The following is a 27,952-nucleotide window of genomic DNA, read 5'->3' as shown; positions in this document are numbered from 1 at the left end:
GTCTTTATCAACTACCTGAAGAAACCTACTTTCAATTTCATTATTTTTTATCTAATAAAAATATTTCAATCGATTTAAAAATGATCTCCAATTATCGAGAAATCAATTAATACGTATATATATGTAATGATAGATTTTTAGAAATTCTCACGATCGACAGCTTCTGCCTCTTCCGGTTGGATCGCCAAGCTAAACCTACTGAAGACTGAAGCCCATTCACTGATCATGAGCCTGACGTCATCGGGATCCATGCTGGCTGATGGCTTCGTATCTGCGCGCCTGTTTACTCGTTCGTGTGCGTCGTGCGGCTTTATGTATCAGCAACCGTTAGTCGGTAGCATTCGCAAAACACGAGCATGCCAGGATTTGTTGCAGCCATTGGCATTTGATTGCATCACGTACGCACACATCTGCGATGCGATACGACATACCAAGAACACGGATGAATACACGAGTCCTGGTTCGCGCTCTGAGTCCTTGACTCGCGTACTACAAGATGACGAGAAAGAGATGAGCGAACTCGAGATCCGTGAGAGACACGATCTCTCACACTTCCTTGAAGAATCAACATCGCCACTTGGTTCTTTTTGATCCTTTCAGACTCAGTGATTTCATTTGGGAATACTCGGTAATCGATTTCATTTTTTCATCATATTTTTCAATAATTCCTTTTCTGTTCCCAAATACTTTCTATAATTATATTTTAAAATATTCTTGGAAATTTCGAAACTTGTTCTTTCGCATTGTTTTTCTTAATTTTTCTTTGGATAGTTTCAAGCGTAAAGTGGCGCAAACACATCTGTCTATTCATTTATTTTCTTACTACTGTGAATTGATCCAAATTACTGACAATTAGATAAGAGAAAATTGGAATACGGAAAGCGACAGGTCGACATCCTTCGAAGGTTTCTGTGTCGCGCGTATTTTAATGGCAATAGCGGTGTTTCGAAACTCTCTATTTCTTCTCGTCATGAATAAGACTCGCGATTTTTCGTGTCCTCCCAAAAGTAGGCGTCTTTCATTAGCTGCATAAAATCGACTGTTATTATCGCATTAGCGTTCAACTTTTTTATCCGAACACGTTACTCGTGGGCGTCGCGCGATATGACAAATGGCGTCGTTCTATCCAGGCTCTTTACAATGCCGGCATTCCGTCAGTTTTAGAAGGATGGTGCGATTATTGTGCATTACTCGTGGATGCATATTTTTCAGCGCGTCGTAAAAGAGAGACGATCCGAATGAATTAACGATCGATGTGCGTGTGTGCGTAAGTGTGTGCACATTTACCGTTTTTTACAACGTCTGGATCCACATTTCGCAACTACGTCTGAAGGAGATGTTAAAATAACTATTAGCGCCATTTTGACCAAAATTTGACCAAAATTTACCAGGAAGAACTTTTAAATGTAAGACTACGAAATTTCCGAATTATCCCAAGTTGTTATTAATCAATTGCATAAACCTAAATATGTAGATATGTAGAAAATAAATATGCAGATTTTTCAGGATATTCTCCACGAATTCTAAACTATTTTCTTTAGGAAACTAAATAGAAAATTAATTGCAAAGCACAAATGCTAAAATCTACCGAAAACCTATACAATAAAAATGCTACTCATCTTTTTTGATCGCTCTTTTTCACTTAAATTCTCTTATTTTTAATTTTGTTAATTTCATGATTCTATACTTGTGTTTTGCTGTGATTTTATTCTTTTCTACTTATTTTTTTCTCGTCATTTATTCAATATGTGTTCTTGCACACATTGTGTACGAAGCAATAATGTACTGATAAGCGTGCTTGTTTAACGCTAAAAAAAAAGGAAGAAGAATTTAGGCGAAAACAAGCTCGATGAGAAACACTTGGAAGTTAGTCAAGAGTGTTCTCGAATAATCAAAGGTCCTTCAAAAGTATTTTTCGTCTTCGATCGGCGCGGTCAGCGAAAACTCGTCGTCGACCGCCTTCTTTTTTTTCTCTCGAACGCGAGATAGCAAACAGCACTCGTACGGTCACTTTCTTTCAACGATGACGACGTCGTCGGCCAGTCGGTCACGCGCGCTTTTTCGCGCGACGTTCCACATCCTTTGTCCGTGCGCCGTAATTATATGACTTCGCCAGCTTTTCGAACGAGATCATCCGATCAAGACTTTGCGCGGCGCGAAGTCACGCGTGTCAAATTCCGCACGGTCATCCGTCGCCAGCCGCACGTTTTTCTCAAACCGCAAATCGGTCAATATATACAGGGCGTTTCAGAATTATGTCGAAACGTCAGATTATTGCGTATAATGGCTTTATATTGATTTTTAGGTATTCTCAAAGAAACGAGATCTTACATAACCGAAAAAATTTAATGATGCAAAATAAAGTGTCTTTGAATTTGCACTTCTGCAGAATAAAATTTCAACATTTATCCAACTTTCAAATTGCTGAACTTTATTTCTTCATTCGCGACCAGCAAATGATCGTAAAATTTTTCCCGCTGATATCGAATTCATAACTGAATTTCGAAATTTGTCAGGTCACGGCGCGTTTCGGAATATGATTGTCAAAGTACGGATTTGTGGAAGTTACGAGGCGATTGGTGAGAGGAAGACCAGAAGAAAAAAGTCTCACGCATGATTATGACCGGTCGCAGGAACTACGACAGAAGCATTTTGACGCGCATGGCTGGTCTTCGGGCTCAGCTTCGTCAGTTCAAAAACACTTGTCTACTCGTACACACACAACTCGTACATTAATTTTTTGCCTGGCATTGCCTTTTTCGGAAAGATTGATTCGCCGCGTTCAGAGATCGAAAAACGTTGTCCTATATTTCTATAATATCTTTTTAATTGTGCATTCTTCATAGAAATAATTTTTTAAGTTTAGAAATTAAAAAAAGATTTGTCTATCATCGTCTTCTTTGGAAAAAATAATATTTTTCGCAATTGCAAATTTAAAATCTAGACTAACCAATTAAAAAAAATTATATAAATCTTCTACATACTTGATGTAAAATTTTTTACATTGAAAAATAATGAAATAATAATTTATGATGATGCATTTTCTGACGTTAATTGATTACACAGTTGTGACAAGAGATTAATTAATTAATTTTAAATAAACATTTTGCTTTAGCATGATAGGGAAACGAACGATTTAACTCGATAGCTTTAAATGACTATGCGCAATCCAAAATCGCACAGAATGACGTTTTAAGAAAATCGTTCGGCACTCAATGCGTTTAGGTGACTCTTTTAGCGAAACAATACGAGCGGCTCAACGAAAGCAACATGTCGACACAAAGGTGGCATGTACGAATACATACATGCGGATGAGCCGTCACTTCGGGTACACGCTTTCTCAGTGCACGGCATCGCGCGAGTTATCAATTTGCGCGCGGATGCAGATCAGACCGACGACAGAACGTTCGTTCGCTCGTTGTTCATCAAGTTGAGACAAGAAGATGAGAGATGAGGTAAAAAAAAAAAAAGAAAGCTTTTTCGCGCCGTGAGTCTCGTTTCAATGAAAAGAAACTGTTGCATTTACGTCGCTCAATTCGTATCGATAAAAAAAATAACGTGTTCTTTTAACCTTTTGAAAGTGTCAAGCAGCGAGACAGCGTTTCTTTCGTTTTAGCCTAAGTGCGCGTGGATTCTACCGTAATTAAATTTATTTTTGGTTATCATTGTTTCAATACAACAAATTAATTTAAAAAAAATAGAGAATAGAGTAAAGAAAATATTAAAAAATGTACATATTTATTTATCTAATATAACATTTAAAAAATGTATATTACAAACAACAAACTCTTTTGGATAATTAGTATGTTAAATATTTTCGCAATTTATGCTTGTCAAGGCATAATGCAAAAGATCTTTCTTACATTGCGCACAAATTAAATTTGATCTTTTGATGTGATTATCATTATTAGTACAGACTATATATTGTTTTAAATTACGCCCTGGTAATTTTATTAAATCGTTTTTTTCTGCTTTTTTAGAAATTAATTTTTCTATTCTTGCATTTAATCCCGTTTTATTTTGGCAATAATATTTGACGTGAATTTAAAACGCGATATTTTTTGTTACTGCAGTTTTCTTACAGACAATATACGAATTTATCAACAACATTTTTGTTAAAATATTAATAAATATTTTACAACAGTATTTTAAAATCTGATGTTTATCTAGATAGAAAATAAACCGACTTACCGGCACGATGCGCAGCAGCGGAGTTGTTGGTCTGCAAAGTTGATCTGTAAAATACAAAAGAACATCCAAATTATAGCAACGTATAAAATAATTAGTAGGTATCTGAAAAATATTTGCGCACATTGAACTTTTTATTTGTCTTACAAACAAAAACCTATAGCTTACAACAAAAACAAATAGCTAATAAAAGAATTATCAAAAATTTAATTGTTTAAAATAATAATAAATATGTAAAATTATTTATACAACAATTATAAATATTAAATATTGTAAATGTTTTACTGAAAATTTCAAATATCTTATGTGAAACATTTTTGCAATTAATATGTAATAATTAAACTATAAATACCGTGAAGTTGCTCCGCCGACGTTCGATGCCCCATTCTGAGCCTGCTCCTCCGCTCTCAGTACAGGAACACGATTCACTCGCGATTCATTTGTGATTATTTGCATTTATTCGCGAAAACTCGATTAAATATTATCGCGCGACATTTTGTACGGCATTCCCGATGCGTACTTTGTTACATGAGAACAAAGATAATACTCGGATATCTTACGGATACGTTCGACACTCTGTAGAAAACGACGGAAGAAAATTTGTGAAAAATGATTTTATCTCATTGGCGTTGTGATTTTGAAGGATAATTATAACGAGGGAGAAATAAAAATGTAGTATGAAAGCCGTAAGAATGATAGAAATGATGGAAATAACGCGCCAAAACGCTCCGATACACGATCTGCTCCGTACGAGTATCGCCGTGCAAAAGACTATAGGACAATAGCAAAGACAAGGTCGCGCAGATTTTCGTTTGAAGGAATGCGTGGAATGTGCGCACTAACTAATACACAGCGCGAGAAAGGGGAGAGAGAAACTTGAGTTACTAATTGTAAGCGCGAGGACGAAAACAACCCCTCCCTTCTCTTTTTCTCTTGCGTTATGTATCAGCGCGTACGTTTCACGTATTCCTACAAAACAAAATAGCGTGACCTTGTCTTCGCTATTGTCCTGTGGACTTTCGCACAACGATACTCATACGAGGCGAATCGTGTATCGAAGCGTATCGTAGCATTATTCTTATCACTTCTACCATCCTAACTACTTTCATACTATCTTTACTACGTCCTCGTTATAACTATCCTTCAAAATCAAAATGCGCCAATGAGATAAAATAATTTTTTTACAAGTTTTCTTCCACGTATCCGTGCAATGATATCCGAGTATTATCTTCAGCTTTATGTGACAAAATACGCGTCAAGAGTGCCGTATAAAATGTCGCGCAATAATAATTAATCGAGTTTTTGCGAGCGAATCGCGAGTGAATCATGTATACTGATTGTAAGTGAGAGCAAGTGATTATAAGTGAGAGCTCAGGTCGGACATCGGGCATCGGTGGAGCAACTTTGAGGTATTTATCATTTATTTGTTCCTATTAATTGCAAAATGTTTCACATAAGATATATTTGAAATTTTTAGTAAAACATTTACAATATTTAATATTTATAATTAATGAATAATTTCACATATTTATTATTATTTCAAACAATTAAATTTTTTTAAATAATATTCTTATTAGCTATTTGCTTAAAAGACAAATAAAAAATTCCATGTGCGCAAATATTTCTATACGCTGCTATAATCTGGATGTTTTCTTGTATTTTACAGATTAATTTTGCAGATTAACAGAACAACAATTCCGCTGCTGCACATCGTGCCACTAAGTCTGCTACACTCTGTATATACAACATTTATCAGATTCGCCAGTTCCACCTATGAAACTACTGTAAAATATAAAATTGATGACTAAATTCCCGTCAAAGATTCACCGGTAGATAGCTGTTGATATTAGGACTTCGAGAGGGCTTCGATACATTCGAGTATCGACTTTTCATGCCTTTTTTAAGAGTGGACAAGAGCTAGCATAAATAGATATTTATAACACCTAGTGTATTTATTCGAGGAACTATGTTATCGCAGGGTATTTTCTACATTCCTCGCGCGAAACCGCGACGCAATCCGCAACTTTTTATCACAATCCGGTCATGGAAAGACGGAGGTTTCTCGGGATAATTGATGATCGAGTGATCATCCGCATGACGAGGAGATTGACGATGACATTGATATTTTGCTTACATCTCTTTTTATATTTAGGTACATTAATATAGATACCTTCGGCGAACGTTAAGACACTTGTGATGTTTAATGCACTACGATACGCACGCGAGATCGATCGTCGCTGATATTTTTCACTGATATTTAAAATCCTTTTTATCGTTCGCCAATTAATTGGCCAATTGGCTATGAAAGTTAGTTTAATTGGGTCGGATCGATCGAAAGCCCTTCTCTCGAATCGCGCGCCTTTCGTTTGTCCCGGTTTGTCCTGGTTTCGTTGCCATTTGTCGTCAACGCCATTATCGTTATTGCACTCATAATCTATGTCGGTTCAAAGATATCGCCGTAAGGGCGGTCGCCGGATAGCGATCATAATGCAAATTGCGCGAATTCTACGCTCGCCCCCTCCCATTCCTTCTCTAAGGCTAACTATAAAGGAATCGTGCAGTTGCAATCGCGGGGAGAAGAAAGAAACACGCTCGCAGTGGGAAAAAAGCGCGCCATGCGCCGGTCGATCTCGTATCTGTCAGCAGATAACATCGAATTCCAATCGCGGCTCACCCACTCTCAATCATTCTAGTGGGTGAGCTCCACAAGCGTGATACAAGCGAAACGCGCCCCTGTCCCATAAGATTTCAATTCGATTAGCATATTAATTAATTATCCTCTCCTAATTTCACAACAACAACGTACATACATACTTCAGCATGCGTTCGTCTCTTTTCTACTTTCTCTTTTTATTTTCAAGTAAAACGAATAGAAATATAAATCTTGATTAAAATTCTAGATTAAAGCATGAAGTAGACATAAATGTAAAACCATTTTTGCTATAAAATAGGCGTACAAAAATTATTTCATCTAAAGAAGACGACGACAAGGAATTAAAATTATAATGCGTATATTGTAAATTGTTATAAATTACCGTACCAATAACGCGCATGTCGCCCTGGTTACGAGCCTGGTAAGTAAACGCCGTCGCCACCATCGCCGCCTCTCTAACGTTTATCCATAAATCAATTTAATCGTGCGTACAGTGCGATAAGCATCGCGCCGAGCTAATGTAATCGTCCCAATGCCTCGTCGGCCCAGAGCGTGCAGTTTCTCTGCTTCATCGCAAAAACTTCGATCCGAAGCATTCCCCTTCCCGTCTTTTAATGCAAGATTTATCACCGTTTAGCCTGCGACCTGTCGTATTGCATACCTGTGAACGCATTCGCACGCATTGTGTAATTCTCGCAGTGCAAATTTTTATTTTGCAAAATAAAATTATTTTCTTTATCAAGATTTTTGCATCTCAAAACTATTTGTATAAAAATATTTATTTGATGTTGAATTTCGACATTAAAATATGAAAAAATTTGGTTTTTTTATCTTCTTCGCTAAATGCTCTCTACTACACTTGTATTCTTTTAATTGAAATGTTTTACATTGTAATTATCGTCTTTAATAGGCTAAGACATTGGAAATTATGCCTCTCAAAAAAGTTTTCAATCTCCTCTAGCTGTGACTCGATTCCACTTGTATACCATGGTAAAAACCGTGCAGTTATGTTAAAAAAAAAAAAGTCACGGGTTAAAGCGGGGAGGCGTTTCTAGCGGCAGCGGCGGCGTTTATTCAGACCCAAAGATTCCGCTCTTGCGGATGCACGCGGGTACAAGCAAAGGTTTTATGTAGCAGTCATGCTGATACTTTCTTGGCCGCAATTAAGAGCGCGCAAAATCCGAAGCGAGCGGCCAATTAGATGAAAATGGAACATGCCGCCATCGACCGATTACGCACTCTTCTCGGATCCGAGGAATTCCGCAATGCACCGAAATGCGAAAATCCCGTCTCCGTTCTTCGAACATGTAAACACGGATAACTTTAGATTCAGATAAAATTTTTTCTTATTTTTATAATTGCTCGGTTAAAAACTTACAGAGATTATTAAAGAATTAATATAAGATATTAAATTAATATATTAGAATAATTTTTTTTAAGCATTTTCTGAATATCCTTATTTCAGGAAGAAATTGTTGAGAGAGAGAGAGAGAGAGAGAGAGAGAGAGAGAGAGAGAGAGAGAGAGAGAGAGAGATTTTAAGAAGATCTAGCCCCTGAGGTCGTCAACGGTTAGGGTTCAAGGTTCCCTGTTATAATGAGCGGAGGCATAAGGTCCCTGCCATTGAAGAAAAAGGAATCATTAAGTGGCTCATCCTGTGGAACAGGGCGCGCATGAATTATTCACGTGCTGTTCTCTTCCCTAATAGTTTGCGCGAGGAAAGTGAAACCTTCGGTCAAGTTCAACGACATCGACAACCAGTCAAGATTGACAAACCATCGACGTTCCTCATTTTCTTATTAAACTCTTAACTTTATTTTCATAACAAAACCAATACCGCACTTAGCTAAAATAACAATCCTTCTTCGCAGTGTTTTGCTGAAAAAAATAATCTCTAACCTAGTCAGAGTCTCAGAAATCCCGTGATTTATTACTAAAGTATTTTTATGTATAATGAAAAATATGAAACATTGGCCGTTGATAGGCCAGACTAGAATACAGAGACTCTTTTACTTTCGTTCAAGCATCGAATCTAAAAGATACGCGTGATTTTCGTCCAAGCAGCTTGAATTTATGTAGCTTTAGAAGCGGCAACCTGCAGCGATTTATCTAAATCGCGCGACCGTGAAACTACGAGCAGCTCGAGCGTTTCTTTTTAATCGCGCGCGCGGGTTCTGCTTCGATACAGCCGACACGAAGAAGAGGCACCTCGCGACACGCGTTCTAGATGCAATTTTATGAGGTGTCTACACGATTTCGAACCATTATATCGCGTTTAACGTAAAAAGGAATTTAACGCGTAAATAAAACAACTACATGTAGGCATTGGCGGAAAATTTTATACTAGCAAATATATTAATTGCGCGCTGTTGCATTTCTCTATCGCGGAAAACATAAAATTCTGAAAATAGCGTCACTGATTATATATTGCGTTATATGTATTGTGGAGCTATTTAATTTTCGCACGAGCAAATCTTCGTGACAAGCCTCTCTGAATATACATATATTAATAGTCAGGTCCGGCTAGTCCCGGTTATGTAAATTGAGTTGTATTTATAGTCGCACATAGTAACGTTACAACAGTGACTATTGTACGCTACGCGTTTAGTAGAACACATAAGCATCGATTACGCTAATTTATTTAAATTTAATTTCAAATATTATGTCAGTTAATGCTAGCGATTGCAGCACCAGCAAATAAATTGAAAAATGTATTGATATTAAATATTATATTATCTATATACATAAAAAATAAACAATAAAGTAATATTTTCGTTAACGTAAATTCATAAATTTGTTTTTTATTTGCGTTGCACTCGAGTGGTGTAAAAATCATATGAATCATATGAAAAATAGGTATATCGTGTTATAAGATATATATTTTGTTAATTCATTGTACTACAAATCGCTAATTTATTTAATCGCAACATTGTATGTAAGCGATGATTTGCCATGGATTACGGCGCGAGTATAAAGCGCCGGAAATACTGCACGAACCGTTCAAGTTTTTGCGCAAATCGGCCCGACGATTGAGGTTGGCGCTACGCGCATTGAAGTCTCTCCAGGTACATACAAAGACTTCGATGCCTCAGAATGATGTTAACACAGCTCTGCATCCACGCGCCGTTTTGTTGGATCAGCGATGCTTTGTGGAATATTTAACGCTTTATTTCATCAGTCGGTATATTCTCGTATCCCCACGTATTTGTATTTACGAAGCAATTTTGTAAATAAATTTTAAATAAATTAGCGAAACTGATATATGTGTTTTCCTTAATTGTTAGATATAATTGTTAGATATATATGATTTTTACATTTCTTACTAATATCTGATTGTAAGAAAAAAAATTGTTATGTATTTTAATGACTGATTTTGATTTCTAAACTATTATTACCTTCTATTATTATTTTTAATTAAATAATTTTGATGTTTTACTTAACGAAAGATTAGACGATTTATTAGCGCGTCATATGTTGTGGTCGTAAAACGTGACAAACTCATTTAAATAACACGGAGTTGATTGCACTCTGCCGCGTAACTATAACTTTCCCCAGATCGGCGAGAAAAATAGCGTTTAATTTAAGCCTGTCTCGCGTACATCGCTGTTCGATAAGGTTTATCATTTTTTTGCAAGAATGACCGACGATGACGGCGTGCACTTAACCCGCGTCGTAAATAAGCGAGCGTAATCGAGCCGAACGATGTAGTCTACTAGTGTTTCATGCTTGTGTAAAAATCGGGAGAAAATCATGGAGATAGCTCTCGCTCATCCTTTTCTCTGTTATCAGTTTATATAAAAGATAATGCACATACGGAAAATGTATTGTGTGCCCCATAAATTAGGGAAATAAATATCGATTTGTTGCGTACAGAGTAGAATATTAAAAATAGAATACTCCAAGTTTTGCGAAATGATAAGAGAGATTTCTATATAAATAATTATCAAAGAATATGAATTTGCAAAATTATTGAAATATGCCGTCGAAATTACGGAAACAACTTTTATCTTATCATTTCACGATCTCACTATGTAAAACAATCGCAAATATTTGATCGTAAAGTTTGAGATGTTTTTCATACTATTTGTACGGTAAGCAAGGAAGAAAATCAAAGAGAGATATATCGAATGATCCCTCGATTAATCTGACACTCTGTGAAAAATATTGCAGCAGCTCGGGCATATATTCTACAATTAATTTCTCGCTCGCGGCGATCGAAAAGTATCGAATGGATGGATGATATCACTATTAACACGCGTTTCCTCGCTCGCTCGTTTTAGAAATCGTGTCGTTAATTCGACGCTGTTCGCATAGTTGGGCAGCGACTATTTGAAAGTGGTGATCATACGGTTTGAGATATGTTTTATAAAGCGATATAAGGAACAATGTCTGCGAGTATTCTCGTCGCGTCACAGTTGAAATCAGTACCGATTTAATTAAAAAAAAGGCGCCATCAATTGATAGGCTCAATTTAGCAGATTTTTACCTAATTAATTGCAAGTTTCCATGTTTTACAATGTTATCGGTTGAGACTTATACAATATTGAAAAATTACAAATACTTTGCAAAACTAAAGCTTTTGTAAAAAAGAGTCGTGTCATTTTATAATAATAATAATAAGTAATTAATCTTTTATTAAATTTTAAATAAGATGCTTGTTTGAAAAAATTGTTTCTAAAAATAAGAAACACAAAAATCTCTCTTTCCGAATTCGACATTTGATACGCAGCATATCCGATAGGTACAAATTTTATGAAAATTGAAGGTTTTGGCTGCTTGTGCGATGCAGTATGATTCAGCGGATGAAATAATTCGACCGAAATAAGAAGTTTACTGATCAGCGACCCGATTCTGCTGACGATAAAAGGAGATAAATTGCAGACATAGATAGTGCGGCTTACGGCGAGTCTTCCAGCGAGTCTCGATATGATCTCTAAATGACTGCAAACACTGTAGAGTGATCCGACTTTCTCTCTTATGGGCGTCTCATAAAATCGCGCGTTTTATGTAAAATTGCGTTTCATAAAAACGCTTTTCGCGTTCAAACGACGACAGACCAATGATGTACAAAATCACCGAAAGCGGATCAATATTTCTACTTACCTAGCGCGCCTACACACACATACACACACACACGCGCGCGCGCGCGCGCGCGCACACACACACACAGAGAGAGGGTGTTCCGAAAGCACCGTATTTGCGATTCCGAACTCCGAGGATATCGCGAGAATTTCTCCTGCGCGCATTCGCACCTGACACTCGGTGTGCCCGCCAAGATGTATATCTACTTTCAGGAAATCCGAGAAACGCCGCGAGCCACGACGATTAAGAGAGGTGAATCCCTCGAAACTGCGTGCCGCGCAACGGCTTTCTTCCTTCGAGCTTTTTTCCTCCTCATTCGTTATACTTTTTGCGCGCTTTTGAGAAAATATATAAATATAGTTACTATTATTAATTATTATTATTAAAGATATTGAGAACTAAGCGCGCCCTTTCTTTCGGCTGACAAAAGCGTTAATTTGACAAAGGTTGAGGGATCAGCGTTACAATGTAGATTCTTGACCGAAGACGATGCAATCGCGCAGACTATGGATAGAATTACAGGCGTTCAAGTCGTCTCTCGTGTATACGTCAGTGGTAGTGCAACGCTACACGCTGCATTTCAATGATGAATGGTTGTGAACTCTCACGGATGGGCGCGCGCGAGCTTGGCTCGTGGAAGAGAGAAAAAAACAGAAGAAGAAAAGAAGGAGCGAGTCGAGCGCGATCGACGGCTTACATCGTAATTGCATTGAATGCATTCGCGCCTCTCTTATCCGCGGCGCGTCGCGTTGCAATGGGTGCAGCAATGCCGCCGCCGCGGCTCTTGCAGCAACATTGTGTTCCGGGCGAATATCGCGATTACGGTCGTGGCGTACACCTTGCGGGCACGAACGTGATCACCTAATTCCTGTCCTGTCCGGAGATAAATCCTTCGCGTTTCACGTTAAAGTCCTTGAGTCCGACTTGGTCTAATTTTCAAGATAAATCGAGAATACCGCAACATTTAAACTTGCAGAACTGTATCTTTATGGGTTAATTGATGAGAAAATGTATTATTAAAAATTAGTTTACTGGATCGTTACGTATGAAATGTCGAATTCATGAGATATCGCGCGTGAAAGTTAAGGATATGTTTTCAATTTTCAATTCCATTCTCCTTCAAACTTTTGACTTTTAATCGAAATAAAATTATGAAAATGGGCTTTTATTCTGAGGAACACCAATTAATTTTTTTCAATGACATATGTATAATCTTTTTCTTTAGAAATTGCCAGACAAAACATTGACATGGCCAATTTTTATTTGTTCTTTTCTAAAATAATCAATTATCGGGACTTGAAGGCACGTGTTCCCGCGAGAATGGTGTTTAAACAAAGCAACGATGTGTTAAAATCATCGTAACTGCAAGCGTTTAGCGGCATGCAACGCAAGTTACGTCACCGCCGTTGTTCAAATTACTAAATTGTGGAAAAGTGAAAGGTCACGTAATCGCCGCGGTCCCCCCTTGATAAAGACTCGATAATTGCTTTTCGAGTCTGCTTGATTCCTGCAATTCCGTTACTCCACCCACTATTATCCCCGAATTATCCTACCGAACAAGTCTCTCGCGATTCTAAATAGACCGCATCGGTCCTCTCTCTATTTAAATCTCTTGTAAGCTTAATTGGTTCCATTAAATCTCCGTGTACTTTGACGAGACTTCTTAAACATTTGTTGAGTCATTACATATGAAATGTCGCGTTTCGAAAGTTTTATATAAAATTACACACAGTGTTTTCGTAAAAATGTTTTTGCAAATTATTAATGCAGAAACAACATTTTATATGCAACAATTCGAAACAGAGAAAATCAAGTTGCCAGCAAAAAAATAACTTTCTCTATTATGTAATTTGTAAAAATTTTGTAAAAAATTTCATGACTATGCTATAAATCTTTTAAATAATTATAATCGATAATATTATAAATTTTCAATAAAAATGCTGAAAAACATACTACTAAAATTGATATTAGAAAAAAACTTTCAGATTATATATGATTCAATTTCCAATACAATTACTTTCCTGAATAAACTTGCTGCAAATTATATTTCCACAAAAAATTTAGCCAAATTATATAAGGAAAGTTGTAAAAAAAATTTCAAATGCTTAAGCATACTCACCGATCGATGAGCATAGCAGCGGAGTTGTAGTTAATCGCCGATCTATAAAATATAAAAGTGAATTCAAATTAAAACAAAATAATTATTGTACATATTAAATTTTGTATTTTTTCACAGATATTTAATAAGACAAATTACAATGACGCAGAATACTACTAAGACTATCGCGGTTAAAAACAATTAATATATCTAAAAATAACAATAAAAAATTAGAACAAAGAGGCTCTTTTTAATTAAACAAATAATTTGAATACATAAAAGCTAACAATAAGAGCACATTAATTTTAAATTAAGCGCCGAGTTAGACGCAAACTGTAACCATAATAAAAATTTTTTCCGAGACATTAATGAGCATGGTATTCTTGAAAAAAAATTTTTAAATCTTTACGTTTATTGAGCACTACTGTACATATCAGAAAAACAATGATTACTACTTGAACCACAGAATTTTATAATACATGATTAGAGTTTAGTGCCTAACTGAGCATTTAATTTAAAAATTAATGTGCCTATACGAATATTAAATGTTAAAGATTACACTGAAGATGGCCCAAACAAAAAGCCGAAACGTTTGTCATATATAATAGTATATGTATATTATTGTAAACATTAAACACGAGCACCAAGGTCTAGTTCTGGTTCTTATTGTTGGCTTTTATGTGTTGAAATTATCTAAAAATAATAGATAAATAAATAAGCCACCTTAAGGTTGTTCCGCCGACGCCCGATGCTCCTTAAGCCTCCTCCTCCTCTCAGCGGTCCTTCGATGATGGTACTCACAATCTGACACTCGCGATACTTCGTACGACACTTGTGACACGCGATTTTGATCGTGTTATCACGACATTCGCGCGATACTTTATACGCACTCCCGGATACGTAAAGAATTATGTCCGTTAAGCTGGTTAACATCAGCTTGAGATAACAAATAACAATTTCGCACGATTGAAAACGTTTTGAAATTATATTTAGCACAATTTCCGCATTTTTGTTGGTTACTTTTCCGAAAAATAACCAATTTCTTCTTTCTCTTCTTTTCGAGTTTTCTGAAATAATCTTCTCAAGTATTTCTAAAATAATGTTTCACAATTTATCTTTTATCTTCGTTGTTCTTGTCTCTTTCTTATTCAGCACAGAGAATTTCATCTGTCATAAATGACGCATTGTGCGGGCAGCTCGAATCGCCCGTCAAGAATTGTGAATCGATTCGCGCAAGTGTTTATAACATATGTTGGTCGAAAAAAAAATCACAAGACGGTAATTAGATTTTTGATTCGATCAAAAGCGCCGATTGTGTCGTCGTTACGCGAGAGAGCGAGATCGACGGATCGAATTCGTTATTTTCCAACTGCGCGTGATCCTCCACGCTTCATGTCGGTGTGTCGTTCATTAAGTTGCAAATGAACGTTCAAGGTTTCGCGAGCGCGCCGCGATCGATATCCGCCGCGGAAAATCGATTATGCGCGCCGTATGGATTGCACCACGCTGCATTGTCAGTTCGTAATTGTGATTGCAGAGTCGCGTCAGGAACACGTACTAATTATTAATTTAGTTGGAGAGCTGATTGACGTAAGATCGGCGCAATCTAGAGACCGCATTATACGATGTCAGTTCAATCGCGTCGGACAACGAAATTATCTTGATTTGAGCCGTTGAAGACATTTTCTCTCCAACAGTACTTTTCTACACTTGATTCAAACGCGTTCTAGCTTTTTTATAGCTTTCCTACAGCAATAAGATTTTTAATCCAATTTTATATCTTTATATTAACTTCGTGCATAAGCTTTAACGTTTCTTTATCACATTCTATTTTAAATAAAATTACCGGTTTCAAAGATTAATTTATTCTAGACCGCATTTCGCAAAATCAATTCATTTATCTGCTTAGCTGCGTTTGCCAATAACGCAGCTAATAAATAAATAGACTAGCTCGGAATAGAGATAGATAGATGGATAGATGGATAGATGGATAGATAGAGAGAGAGAGAGAGAGAGAGAGAGAGAGAGAGAGAGAGAGAGAAAGAGAGACAAGAAGCACTCGTGTGCCTTATGCCTTCTACGAAAAATCGTAGAAGGACATGGCGGGCCGAAAAGGTATCCGTGACTGCGTTATTAACGATACTCCACGAAATCCGATCAAATGTATTATGCTAATCTGCGGGAAACCTACTTTGCGGAGTCCCTGAACCACGCGAACGGTATCCTGATCGGTGTCCTGTTTGCGGGACCTGTCTGCGGGACATTTTAGGATTAGTCGCTGCATAAAATCGAATCGCCGTATCTGTTAATTCTATACTTTAAATTTCATTTGATATTGTAAAAAATCCTCTCGTTTCATTAACTAAGAGGAAAAAATTAAGTCGATTACATACGGAATAATAGAATGATTTCGACTATCAATGATTTTAATGCAGATACTTGAATTATTCAAAGTTTATTATTTAAATGTTTGTTGATTGATATTATCAGTGACGTTAATATACAAAAGAAGACGGTTCCGGCGAGAGCAAAATTAATCAGATGTCGATTTTCAAAAAAATCTCAGGATCAATTTATAATCGCATCGAGTCACGCCTTTTCTGCACAACAAAGTGATTTAATTATCACAGAAGGCTGAGGAATGATCAAGCGAAATTTTCACGTCATGTCTCATTGAGATAGTAAATTACGAACTGGTTACACGAAACTCGCATTAGCGCTTATACTCAACAAATAAATTTGCTCCAACCTTGAGCGCATCCTGCGAAAAGAGCATTCTCGCTTTTCATAAATCTCAAATTTTGCCATTAAATTCCAATTTTACGCCCGTATTGTTAGAGTTTCGTATTTTATATTACATTCTGATATAAGAAAAAGTCGCGTAGGTTTTCTACTTTCACGAATAAAGTTGTACAAACTTTACACTTTGAATCTACGTCAATACTTTATGTAAAACTGCAGTTAGAAATTGAGTGAATCGAGTTAGCACGATCATCAAGAGATCGACGTGACGACGAACGACACGGCGGGACGCGCGCAAAAAGAGCCGGCTTCCGGAATTACCGCAAATAACCGTTATTTTTCTTGCCAACGCTCGCAAAGTCGCGTGGATGTGCGCGTTAATTTGCTCGACTTCTTCATTCTTTCTTCTTCTTTTCCTCGCGCGACTCCGCCTTCGAGCCGACGTGTCCCGTCTTGAACATTTAATCGTTATGCGTTGTGCAGATATTTACATAACAACGATAATTATTTCAATGGCATTTATATTCGCTTGCATAACTGCGTCAACGCAAATGCAATGCGTTGTCTTGTTTATATTTCTAATTAAATTTCACCAGATATTTATTCATCATTCAAATTCGTTCGTTGGAAAAGAACAAAAATATCCTAGTTGACTATATGCAAATATTTTGCATATTTATATTTCCTTTGGAGGAAAAAATATATATATATATATATATATATATATATATATATATATATATAATTTAACTTGGCACATTGAAACATGAAATTTAAAAGAGTATATATAAATTTGCAAGTATAGAAAATTTGAAGCATAAAAATTATTTTCACAGCATGAGGAAAGTATTACAGCATTTCACGCAATATAATATAATGCTTGATTATACACAGAAGCTACTTATTTTACAAGATCCTCTTATAAAACTGAAACTTTTTTGAAATTACCATCGGCGGCACTTACAACCACTCAATATTTCTGATTAGGTAATTTTCGTATCGTATAAACTTCAGAAGAAAAACGTCGGATCGATATTTTTGCTGCGTGACTTGCTTCAAAGTACGCGAACCCTCGTTTCGTAATTGACATCGCTTCGTTTCAAAAGACCAATCACGCTAATCGGAGGCTCCTCGCATAGAGAAGAGGATGATGAGAACGACGAGGAAGGAGCGGTGTGCTTGCTCGGTCGATCTTCCTTAAGTAGGTCTCCAGAGTGCGAAGAGGGGCATCTTATCTCGCGAAGAGAGGAAGGAGACGCGCGAAAGGATACGCATCGGGCGAAAGAGGAAGGAAAGGGGCAGAAAAATGAGCAAGGCAGGGGGCAAAAATCATGGAAACGAACGTACGAAATGAGTCCCCCTGCGTTCTTCGACGGCCTCTCTTCCTCATCGGCCGACCGTGACCGATAAATAGTGCAATCGTCCTGGAATTAACAAGAGACCGTTCTCCGATGCTCCATCATCGCGTCACCGTCGCGATTTTAATCCCAGGTGAGTGCATCTTTCGCCCGATCACCGGCGCGATCATAAAAGTAAACGTCGCATATTTCTTTCAAAATTGAAATCTAATAAAAACTTTTCGAATAAATATTAGAATTTATTTGTCATTAAAATTTCTTTTTAATTAAATATTTATAATCAAAAATTTTTTAGCAACTCAGTAATATATCAAAAGGAGAATATTAAAATATTATTTCCTTATTTTTGAAGGAAAGTTTACTTTTTCCACGGGTGGCTGTGTGTATTTGCGAACGTGTTTGAAGCATAATTGAGCGTGTTTACGAGCGGCGAATGCACACAACCGAGTTGCGACAGGTGTGCGCACTTCTCGTAGGAAAGGTCGGCCGTTTTATGGGACAACGAAACGATTTGATCCTGACGAGAGGAATAATTAACGGGGCGCGGTCATGATCGCCTTCGAGTCTGTAATAATGCCACGACGTGCATTACGCTTTTGACGTAAAGATGAAGATTCAGTTGCCGCCTGTCCGTCTTGTGTATCGCGCAATTTACTGTGTCGATTCTCCAGCTTTCATTTAGATAATCTCAAGAGTAATTATAAATAAATGGAAGTGTCACACGAGCAATAAGGAATCTAGCAGTTCCTGTGTCTTTGGATCGAAGTTGATCTTTTCTTAAGAAACATTTAATTGGACGGCACTTTTTGTTAAATATTCTGACGTTTAAGCTCGAAATCTAAATACACTTAAGTCAAAATCAATTAAAAAATAAGAATAAAAAAAATTTTAAAAAGAAAGAAATTGAAAACAAAAAAATTAATATTTTTACTGAAATAATTATCAAAATAAAGCGATTTAAATTATTCAAGAAATAAATTCTTAAATTCTCTAAATCAATCTTTTCTTGTAATGTTTGTTTTACAAATTGCATAATTGTACAACTGTATTTGCGTTACAGGACAAACTAGCGGTATTTTACTTAATTGTTGCTATTATGCAGCACGTAAAAATCTTCTATAGCCGAAAATAATCTGTGAAATCGGCCGAGAAGCTTCATGCACCGTTGATTGTTGGCCAGACCTGTTTTCTGCCTATCTCGAGAAAAGGCGCTTTTGTATTTGTTCAGCCACGCCTGAGGATCGAATGAAGCACTCGATCGAACTATTTCTAGCTATAAATGTGCCCCATGATATATCGAATATACTTCTTCCGTCCGATATACCGTGCGCCCCATTGGCGTCGTTCCGCTTTAATATAGAAACGTTAAATATCTCTTTTAATGCCACCTATAAATTCTGCGTTTGATTGCTCAATAGAAAACTTGTATTAATCACAATATTAATCATATTTCTGCTACGTACAAAAGATGCTGTCACAATTATCTTTTATCTTTTTAAAATTTAATTATAGACATTTAATGATAAACTCCTTTTCTTTCAAATTCAACTTAATTAAGGATATTTTCTTCGGAATTTATTTTTCTCAGCTTAAGCATGGATGCCAAGCAATTTAATCTCCAAATGAGGGGCAAGCCGATTGAATTTCGCCGCCAATGCGAAGGTGATGACTCGGCGACTCGCGAAATATCTAGCTGGGGCCGATTTCAATCGTTAATAGTGTCTAGGTAGAATAATAACAATAACAATGATAACAATGAGAGAATGGTAATGGCGGAGGCAGGCATGGTAACGACGACGGCACAACGGGGTCCCATTGTATACTGTTCGGCTCAGTCTCGATATCAAGCACGAGCTAACTCGAACAATCGAAATGCGAGGAGGCATCGACGACAATGGTCATACTTCGCTGCCTCGATACATGAGGTGCTCCAAAATTTTACTGAATATTTTTTCCTTTTTACCGCAAATTTCTCAGTTTTAAAATCGACCTGTTTTCAATGAAAATATCGTAACACTTGTAGCTTTTAAATGATAGAAAAGAAAGAAGTTATCAGAGATTGAACAAAATTCTACATTATTGCGTTGTCATAAGAACTATCGTATTTTTTTTTTTTTTTTATTTTAGTTTTACAAAGCAGTGCTGCAGTTTCTACTTTTTTCATATTTCATACAAATTTTAAAAACATTTTAATGATTTTGAAACACTTTTTGTGTCTCCATCAAGATATTATTGACCGTTCACCATTTGCATTTGTATTTTTGTCTTCCTATTCTTTTCTCCTTGTCTTCATTTCTTCGAAACTACCTGGACACCCCAGTTAACGACGAAACATCTCTTCTTGCGGTTAAAAAAAGCGGAGATCAATTATGGGGGATTTTAAGTGACGGGGTCCTGCGTGTCCTGCAAGAGCGCTAGTTGTCGAATAGCTGAATCGGAGAAAGCAAGGCTTTTATTTGGCTCTTATACAATATTGCCTCTTATACAATACACGCGGTGCATCGCGTAATTAATCGAACAACCGGTTCTTTGAGTAATTTCTCAACACGAAATTTTAGGCGTCAAGTATTAATTCTTAATTAATCTGATAGCAACTTATCCCAAAGTTCAGTCCTTTCTTTTCACTCATGTTGACTAAAAATTTTTCGTTTAATTTAATGAGTACTATATGCTATCAAAGTTTTAAAAGTGCTCTTTTAAGCACCACTGTAAGTATTAATGAAAAATGACTCTAAAATATAAATTAAAAATTATATAAAATTATTGATTGGTAATCTGACAATTGCAATATAATAAAACATAAATACAGAACCTAAGAACTTAATGCGATTTAATCGTATTAATTTAAAAATTCTTTTTTTTAAATTTGAGTATAAGTGTAGATAATTTCTCTCGATAAACAGCAAACTTGATTGAATTTTGATAGTTGATTACAACTAAGAATAACAATATATGATTCAAGAATTTCTAAGAATTTCAATATGATTTCTTTCTGTGGAAAAATCCGAATGAATCTACTGTGTCCATTCGATGATTCACTTGGAATTATCGGAGCAACACGGAGCAACAATTGATCGATCGATCAATCGCGGCGACTACGCGGCGAAGAATTAGCTTTAGAAACTCGTCTGAGAAAGAAGATTGCTCGGCCGATCATCGTTGGCTATTGGTTTTGACGAAATTGTTGTTATTAGGTCGGCGCGATAGCGATCGCGTAAAAGTCTCTTCTCTCGGCGCTCTCGCGCTCACGTTTCCTCGGACTTTCTAGGTTGCTATGCGTCTCGTCTACGTAGCCAGTAAGCGCAGCAGCGTTGCCAAGCAAGATAGCGGCGAGCAAGGAAGACGAAGGAGTCGATGATGATCGAGGAAAGATCTTCCGCCGATCGCGCAAAAATCTCCCGCCATTACACTCGGGCGCGTAATTAGCTGTTTAAAGCCCCGCTAATAACGTGACGACGTTAACGCGTCGATCGCCGATCGACGGCCCGATCGCGATCACCGATCGACTCTCTGATATAGGCGCAGAGTTAGAGAGAGAGAGGGAGAGAGAGAGAGAGAGAGAGAGAGAGAGAGAGAGAAGGAAGGAGAGACGGAGTAACGTGACGAAATCGGGTGGAAAACGGTGCGACTCCGCGCCGTTGCGCGATCTATTTGTCTTATTTACTGTAATTATACAGAGACACGTGGTGAAGCAAAGAAAGATTAGTGCAGCAATAGTATATCGAAGATACCATGTATCGACAACGCGATGTTTATAACCTGATACTATCAAAGTACTATCGACTGCGCGGACAGTCGGAAGGCAAGCCACCCTTCTTGCCGTCGGCTCGTCGGAGCATAATCGGATCGCCCATTCCGATTTCCCGTCCGAAGACATTTACACGACTGCGACGACAATTACGAGATGCGATAATGATAATGAGGCAACGACAACATGATGCGTTCTCTCGCATAAATATACCGTCGCGCTCGAGATATCGGGACGAGATATAGGCTGAGGATCACTTTGCGAGGGTTGAAAAACGCGCGACGGGGCTTTCATAAGAGGGGAGTCCTCCCATCCGAACACGGCGATCTTATGCTTCCAATGACGAGTCGGTGGCCAACGCGGCGTTTATTAAATATATGTAACCGACTTTCTCCGCCTGGTCGTAAAGCGCGTTTACACCGACATATCGGCGCACTGGTTACGTACCGTCCGATAATTAAGGCCTAAACGCGCTTGAGATGAGATATCACGCTTATGTAAAAGCGCAAAAGAGGACCACAGATGCACACAAATAAAAGTACTCTTATAAACTTTTATATGAGAGCATCACCTGTTCTGATATTTTGAGACTCTTTGAATTTAAGATACAAGTAAGATAAAGTTGAATTTTTATCGCAAAACAAGATAAAAATAATACAATTAAATTTTCATTAAAAATTTTCGATGGAATATTTTATGGCGAAAGTTTGTACAAAATTTCCCAAACTTAATGAGTTACTTTTTTCCAACAAGATCTTTGAATAATTTTTAATCCATTTTTCCAGCCTTGAAAAATAAGAGAAAAATGATCACTTAACGCTAGTTTTTAATTTCCTTTGCTAAATAATTTCGTACGATCAATTTCTAAATTATAATCTATTAGAACAAAATCTATTTGAAACTATAAAATAAAAATTTATAGATTCCGAAGAATTTTTCATTTTTAGTCGCTTGTAATTTAAATCGGTTTCTCAGACAGTTTTTCCGAAGAAAGGAAATCTTTAATAAGAAAATAACATTAAATACGGCCTGCGCCACGTAATTATCACCTCACACTATAATTCGCAACAGAGTCAAGGATGAGAGTAATGATTTGCCGATTATAGTGCGGAGTTTTCATTAATTTCAATGCGAGGTTATCTATTATTGCCGCCGATATATCGAGTACGTACGCGCGCTACGCGATCGCTCTTTTACCGCTAAAGATTGAAAAGATGATAAGAGTGACGACGAGCTTAACGAGTTATCGATAGAAATCACGGTGCCGTGGCAAATGATGCGGCGAAAAGTAGCGATCGTTTATCAAAGGAAAAAATAAAAAAAGCAAATAGCCGGTCGCAAAAATCAGGGAATTTCGCGAACGCAGTTTTCCTTGTTGTATTACGGGATAAATCCCCTGTCGTGACTAATTATCCGCGCACTAATGAAACGTCGCACGAATAATTGTTCATGTATTCTATTTCACTACATATCATTCTTCGCTGGAAATGCCAGCGCGAAAGGATCCCGATAATTAAGTAAAATCGTAGCATTTGTGCAATGAGTGTAAATTTCAAATTAACAAATGTCCTGTGGATTAATGAAAGCGTCTGCAGTAAATCTAGATAGATAGTAATTTGACGTCGCACCGAGATGCACGAGATCCATTATTAGCGATACAACCGGAGTCGCTAATAACAATGTGGTTACACCAAGATCTTCAACATTTGCGCACAAATATAATAAATATATATATAAATTCGTATAAAATAAAAAAATATATCCAAGTTATATATAGCGTATTATCAGATAAATTATAAACTACATGGTACTAGCAGCCAGTTAATTTAGAAAGATAATTGTGGAAGGTGTGCATTACGACGCGCTTCGGTAAAACACTATGCTACATTGATAGCAGTCTCGTCGCGGAGAACAAAGCGATAATATATCAGGTCGCTCCGTTACACGTGCATCGTGTTCCCGTTATCAAGGACAATTACGCGGACCGATAGATATATCTCTGAAATGAAACGATCGCTTTCGCGCACAAGTTCGTCCCGGCGGTGACCTTCCGACGTGTAAGAAGCGTGTAATTTCCGCGCGCGCGTGGACGTTTTGTTGCTAATTCAACGGGAACATCGGCCGATCGTTGTTGCTAGTTTCTTCGTCCAGCCGGGCAAGAAATCAGGATCAGATTTCCCGAGTCATCAGGATTTTTCTCGCCGGCTTAACGGAATTCGCGATCGCGCGAATGTAAAAGCGCAGGTGCTCGCAAAACAAACCGGGAATGATGCAGTTTGCGAAATTCCAGAGCAAGCGTCGATCGCACGTCTCTTAAAATCCTCCTAGATACATTTGCGCGCGCGCGCGCGCGTGTGTGTGTGTGTGTGTGTGTGTGTGTGTGTGTAACGCGCGCCGACAAATTACACACAAAATGTTTTATGTCGAGAATTTTCAGGTCAGAGAATAAAGGACGGTTTGTTCCCTCGGGATGATGATGGTACTCGCCGAATGACGAGGCTGTTATAAGATCACTTACATACTGTACGCTCGTAATCGACGCGGCGTTATTCAGCGGAATAATATCGTTCTGTCTTTACAATGCTAAATTCGATATCCGGCCGTTTTACAGCACGCGTGCAAGAAACAGCGCGGCGCGAGCGCGAGCGCGAGCGCCCGACCTTTTGACGCAACTCCGGCTCTAGCTCCCAGGCACAAAAATATTAATGCAGGCATTAGAAAGTTCCCGTGCGAGCGCGCGAGATCCTCGCCGTCCGTATCTGTCTACTGCGTCGTATTCGTAGCTCGTGCATTCGGTGCAAGATCCAAGTTGCATACGCGCGCGCCGTAAGGTCCTCAAGTTTCTTCTACGTTCTCTCGTAACTAATTTAGGAATTTTAATGGCAAAATTTTAACGAGTTTTTTACGACGATTTAAACAGCAATATTTTATAACGTGTAATCACCAAATTTCTCAGAGAGTAGAATTTTAGAATTTATATTAACAAGTTCTTACTTTTTCAACTTGGATTTTACACACATATTTGATTCATAAAAATATCTTGCAAATGTAAAATAATTGTTTCACAAAATAGAATCATAAAATATAAAAAAATATTTAAGAAACTATCTTTTATCATATATATTATATTACCATGTATTTTGCCATATATTTTACTCGATTGCATCGCGATAACTCTAAAATTCAAAGACTAACCGCTTGTTAACTTTTATTTTATTTTAATAAAATTTACATTTCTAAGCTTCCAAAGGCTAACTTTTCATATTTACGACTCTCTAATATTTAAAATCTATTGTGGACAATTTATCACTCGCGACAGAGATAGATTTCTATTTATCTTGTATGCAATACAAGAGACACATTAAAACAATCAAAGCACTCATATGTACAAAATATTACTAATATATATTTTGTACGTGTAGAATCTGATTCTTTAAACGTTTTCTATTACATTAAATTATACATAGATTTCTATCTTGAATTCTATCGCAAATTATAAATCGTCTATAAAGCGAGCTCAATTTAAATACTTGAAACTCGATCCTGGAAGTTTGCTAGACGTATCTCGGTCGCCATAAACTTTTCATTAGCTTGCCAATTGTGCGCGATACGTCCGTTAATGATTTCATAATAGTTTATATTTGCAATTACATGTATTTCTGTGATTCTCCCGAGAAAATATTCTGTCGGGATGTCGGTCACGGGATCCGTGCGCGCACGGCAGAATTCGATAAATTCGCGATTCCCGTTGCCTTTCGGGCAACGATGCCGATGCCGTTTATATTTTCCGCGATTTCAAGCCGTTTACTCGATCTCGCGAAGGTGAGGCATGAGATATAATGCAATTAGAATACGGCGGAATTGGTCTCTCTCTCCACGGAGATCGCACCCATCTCGATAAATTGCGTCGAGCGAACCGTTTCCCGATCGTGCAATATCGAGTAATAAACAATTTCTCATTTGGATCGCTATCCTGTCCGTTGTTATCAAATCGCTAATGAAACGTCACCGGAGGAATCGGGACGCGATAACGTGAATATCCGCCCGATATTAGCAAAGGAATCCGCAAAATTCGCCGCTATTCCAGCCGCAATTCCTGGATTTTCGCGAATTTCTAATACCGTAAGTCGTTCGTGAACGCCAGCTAAATAAAGTTCCAAATAATTGATTAAAACATACATTATAACATAAATGAAATCCTATATGAAATCGTTAGACTCGTTAGTCTAATTTTCGGAAAACAGAAACTTTCACTGAATCAGCTAAAATAAAATTACTGACACGATAAAACAGAATTCATTGAAGTTGATAATTGATAATCATCTCGAAGATAATCGGCCATACTTGAATAAACATCATAATGGAAAAGATCTCGCGCACGATAGCGTACCACGGAAGAGGTGACTGCGCGTTCTCTCGCAATATTTTCATACTCCTACATTGGCCCGACAAGCCGAGGATAGAGCGAGCAAGCAATTTTGTAGAGCGCAACCGACAAGGAGGCAACTTTATGGAGCATACCGCACGATCGCGTTATGGCGGCCAAGATCGCGCCGGACCCCGCGGCTACGTAGCCCATATATTTATTAAAGTCCTGGCTACCGAGCCACCATCTCTCAACGCCTCGAATGTTATTCGTCTTCGCGCATTCGCATTCGCATTCGCAAATAGAATATCCCAGCGCGCTCGTGCATCGCGAATGACGCGTTTATTCGTCGTAAGAATTATCGTTTGTAGAGAGTGTCCTACTGCTATGCATACGCGATTGCATCGTTCGTTACATCTTCATTAGTTTATACAGGGTGTTCCCGAAATAAATTACCAAATTTGGAGAGCACAATCTGCTCGTTTTGAGAATGAAAAAAGAATTGTGCATACTTTAAAAAGCTACAGAAATTTTCAGAAATAATCAATTTACAAGCACATAACTTTGCGATTTTCTTCGTAAATTTGAATTCAAGGTGATTTGTGCAAGTAAGCTTTGAATTTCTGAATGTCATTTTATTTTCTCTCCTCCTTCTTGGAAAGTAGAATATTTCAGTTGTTGCCGATATACCGAGGATTAATCGAAACACGCTGTATCTATTATCTATATTGAATTCACCAAGTTCAATTCGCAAAAACAGATTCTAATCGACCTCGGGCATCTCTGGATGTTAAATTCTCGCCCAGGGAAAAATTAACTACAAACTCACCGATATGTCGCTGATAATTGATGCAATGTTCCTCGGGTACCCTCCATACTCTACATCACGGTTCCATAAGACAGAAAGACGGCGGCGTAATCCGAAAGTAGGTTCGCCTAATCTGCCTTAATCTATCGACAATGAGGCGCGGAGATTGACGCACGAAGAGCGGTAACGATGCTGATGCTGCGCTTTTCCTGTGCGCCGAGCGCTGTTTATTTTGCGCTTGTACACGGCGATTTACTGTATGCAACGAGAAATGACAAGTTGAGCAGCTACAACTACTAATTAATCAAAGCTGACCGGCATTTTAGACAGCGATTTTTCATGAGATTAGTTACAAATGCTAGATATTGTTTCTCGATTCCATCTTCCTTTTTGTTAATTTCTTTCGCGAATCATGTTATAATCGAAATTCCAGGACCAACTGACTTTAACAAGCTCCGTTAATCATGCAATAATGTAAAATAAGACTTCTAGATATTTTGCATAGCAAAATTAGACCGCTGGATCAGTCCGGAATTTTAGAAAGGCATTCTTCCTGAGTTTATTTGCGAACGTTTGTCTTCTCTCAGCTTCGTTATCTTTTTTTCTCAATTCATTCACTTTCTAATTAATATCGTGATATTTTTATAGAATTATTGGCAATACACTCCTCCCAACACTGATTGTAAAAATAAATGATTATAAAATTTTTTCCTTATACTATAATATATATGTATATATAATCAGAGGGTTGATTTAGCGAGTTTTCCTAATAATACGATAACAAGGAGAAAAAAAGAAAACCGTAGAATGAGACCGATGGCCGGTAGGTCGACAAGATCGACGACCTCTCGGGGGCAAAATATTCCGCCGTGCCGCCCCCGATACGCCCCTGCACCTCAGGCTGTGATTA

At 37.5% G+C, this 27,952-nt stretch overlaps 1 protein-coding gene and 1 long non-coding RNA gene across 4 annotated transcripts in view; both read right to left on the bottom strand.

Moving 5' to 3' along the window:
• The window catches only part of Utx (Utx histone demethylase), a 71,738-nt gene extending 67,528 nt beyond the window's left edge, over nt 1-4,210 (bottom strand). The window contains exon 1 of the mRNA XM_067360545.1: nt 4,192-4,210. The gene's annotated coding sequence lies outside the window, so the exon portion shown is untranslated. The remainder of the gene's footprint in view (nt 1-4,191) is intronic.
• A 15,395-nt stretch (nt 4,211-19,605) lies between these two features.
• The window catches only part of LOC105672369 (uncharacterized), a 58,648-nt gene continuing 50,301 nt past the window's right edge, over nt 19,606-27,952 (bottom strand). Inside the window, exons 4-5 of one of the 3 annotated variants that reach the window (XR_010891496.1) lie at nt 27,064-27,297; nt 19,606-20,549 (exon numbers count right to left, since the gene is read on the bottom strand). This is a non-coding gene — a long non-coding RNA (uncharacterized lncRNA). Of the gene's footprint in view, nt 20,550-20,590; nt 27,298-27,952 lie in introns of those variants that run through there. The other 2 variants (XR_010891497.1, XR_001100816.2) reach the window with 2 other exon arrangements.

The sequence above is a fragment of the Linepithema humile genome, chromosome 8, assembly GCF_040581485.1.
Source record: "Linepithema humile isolate Giens D197 chromosome 8, Lhum_UNIL_v1.0, whole genome shotgun sequence".
Taxonomy (NCBI): domain Eukaryota; kingdom Metazoa; phylum Arthropoda; class Insecta; order Hymenoptera; family Formicidae; genus Linepithema; species Linepithema humile.
This window is presented reverse-complemented; position numbering and strand designations above follow the sequence as displayed.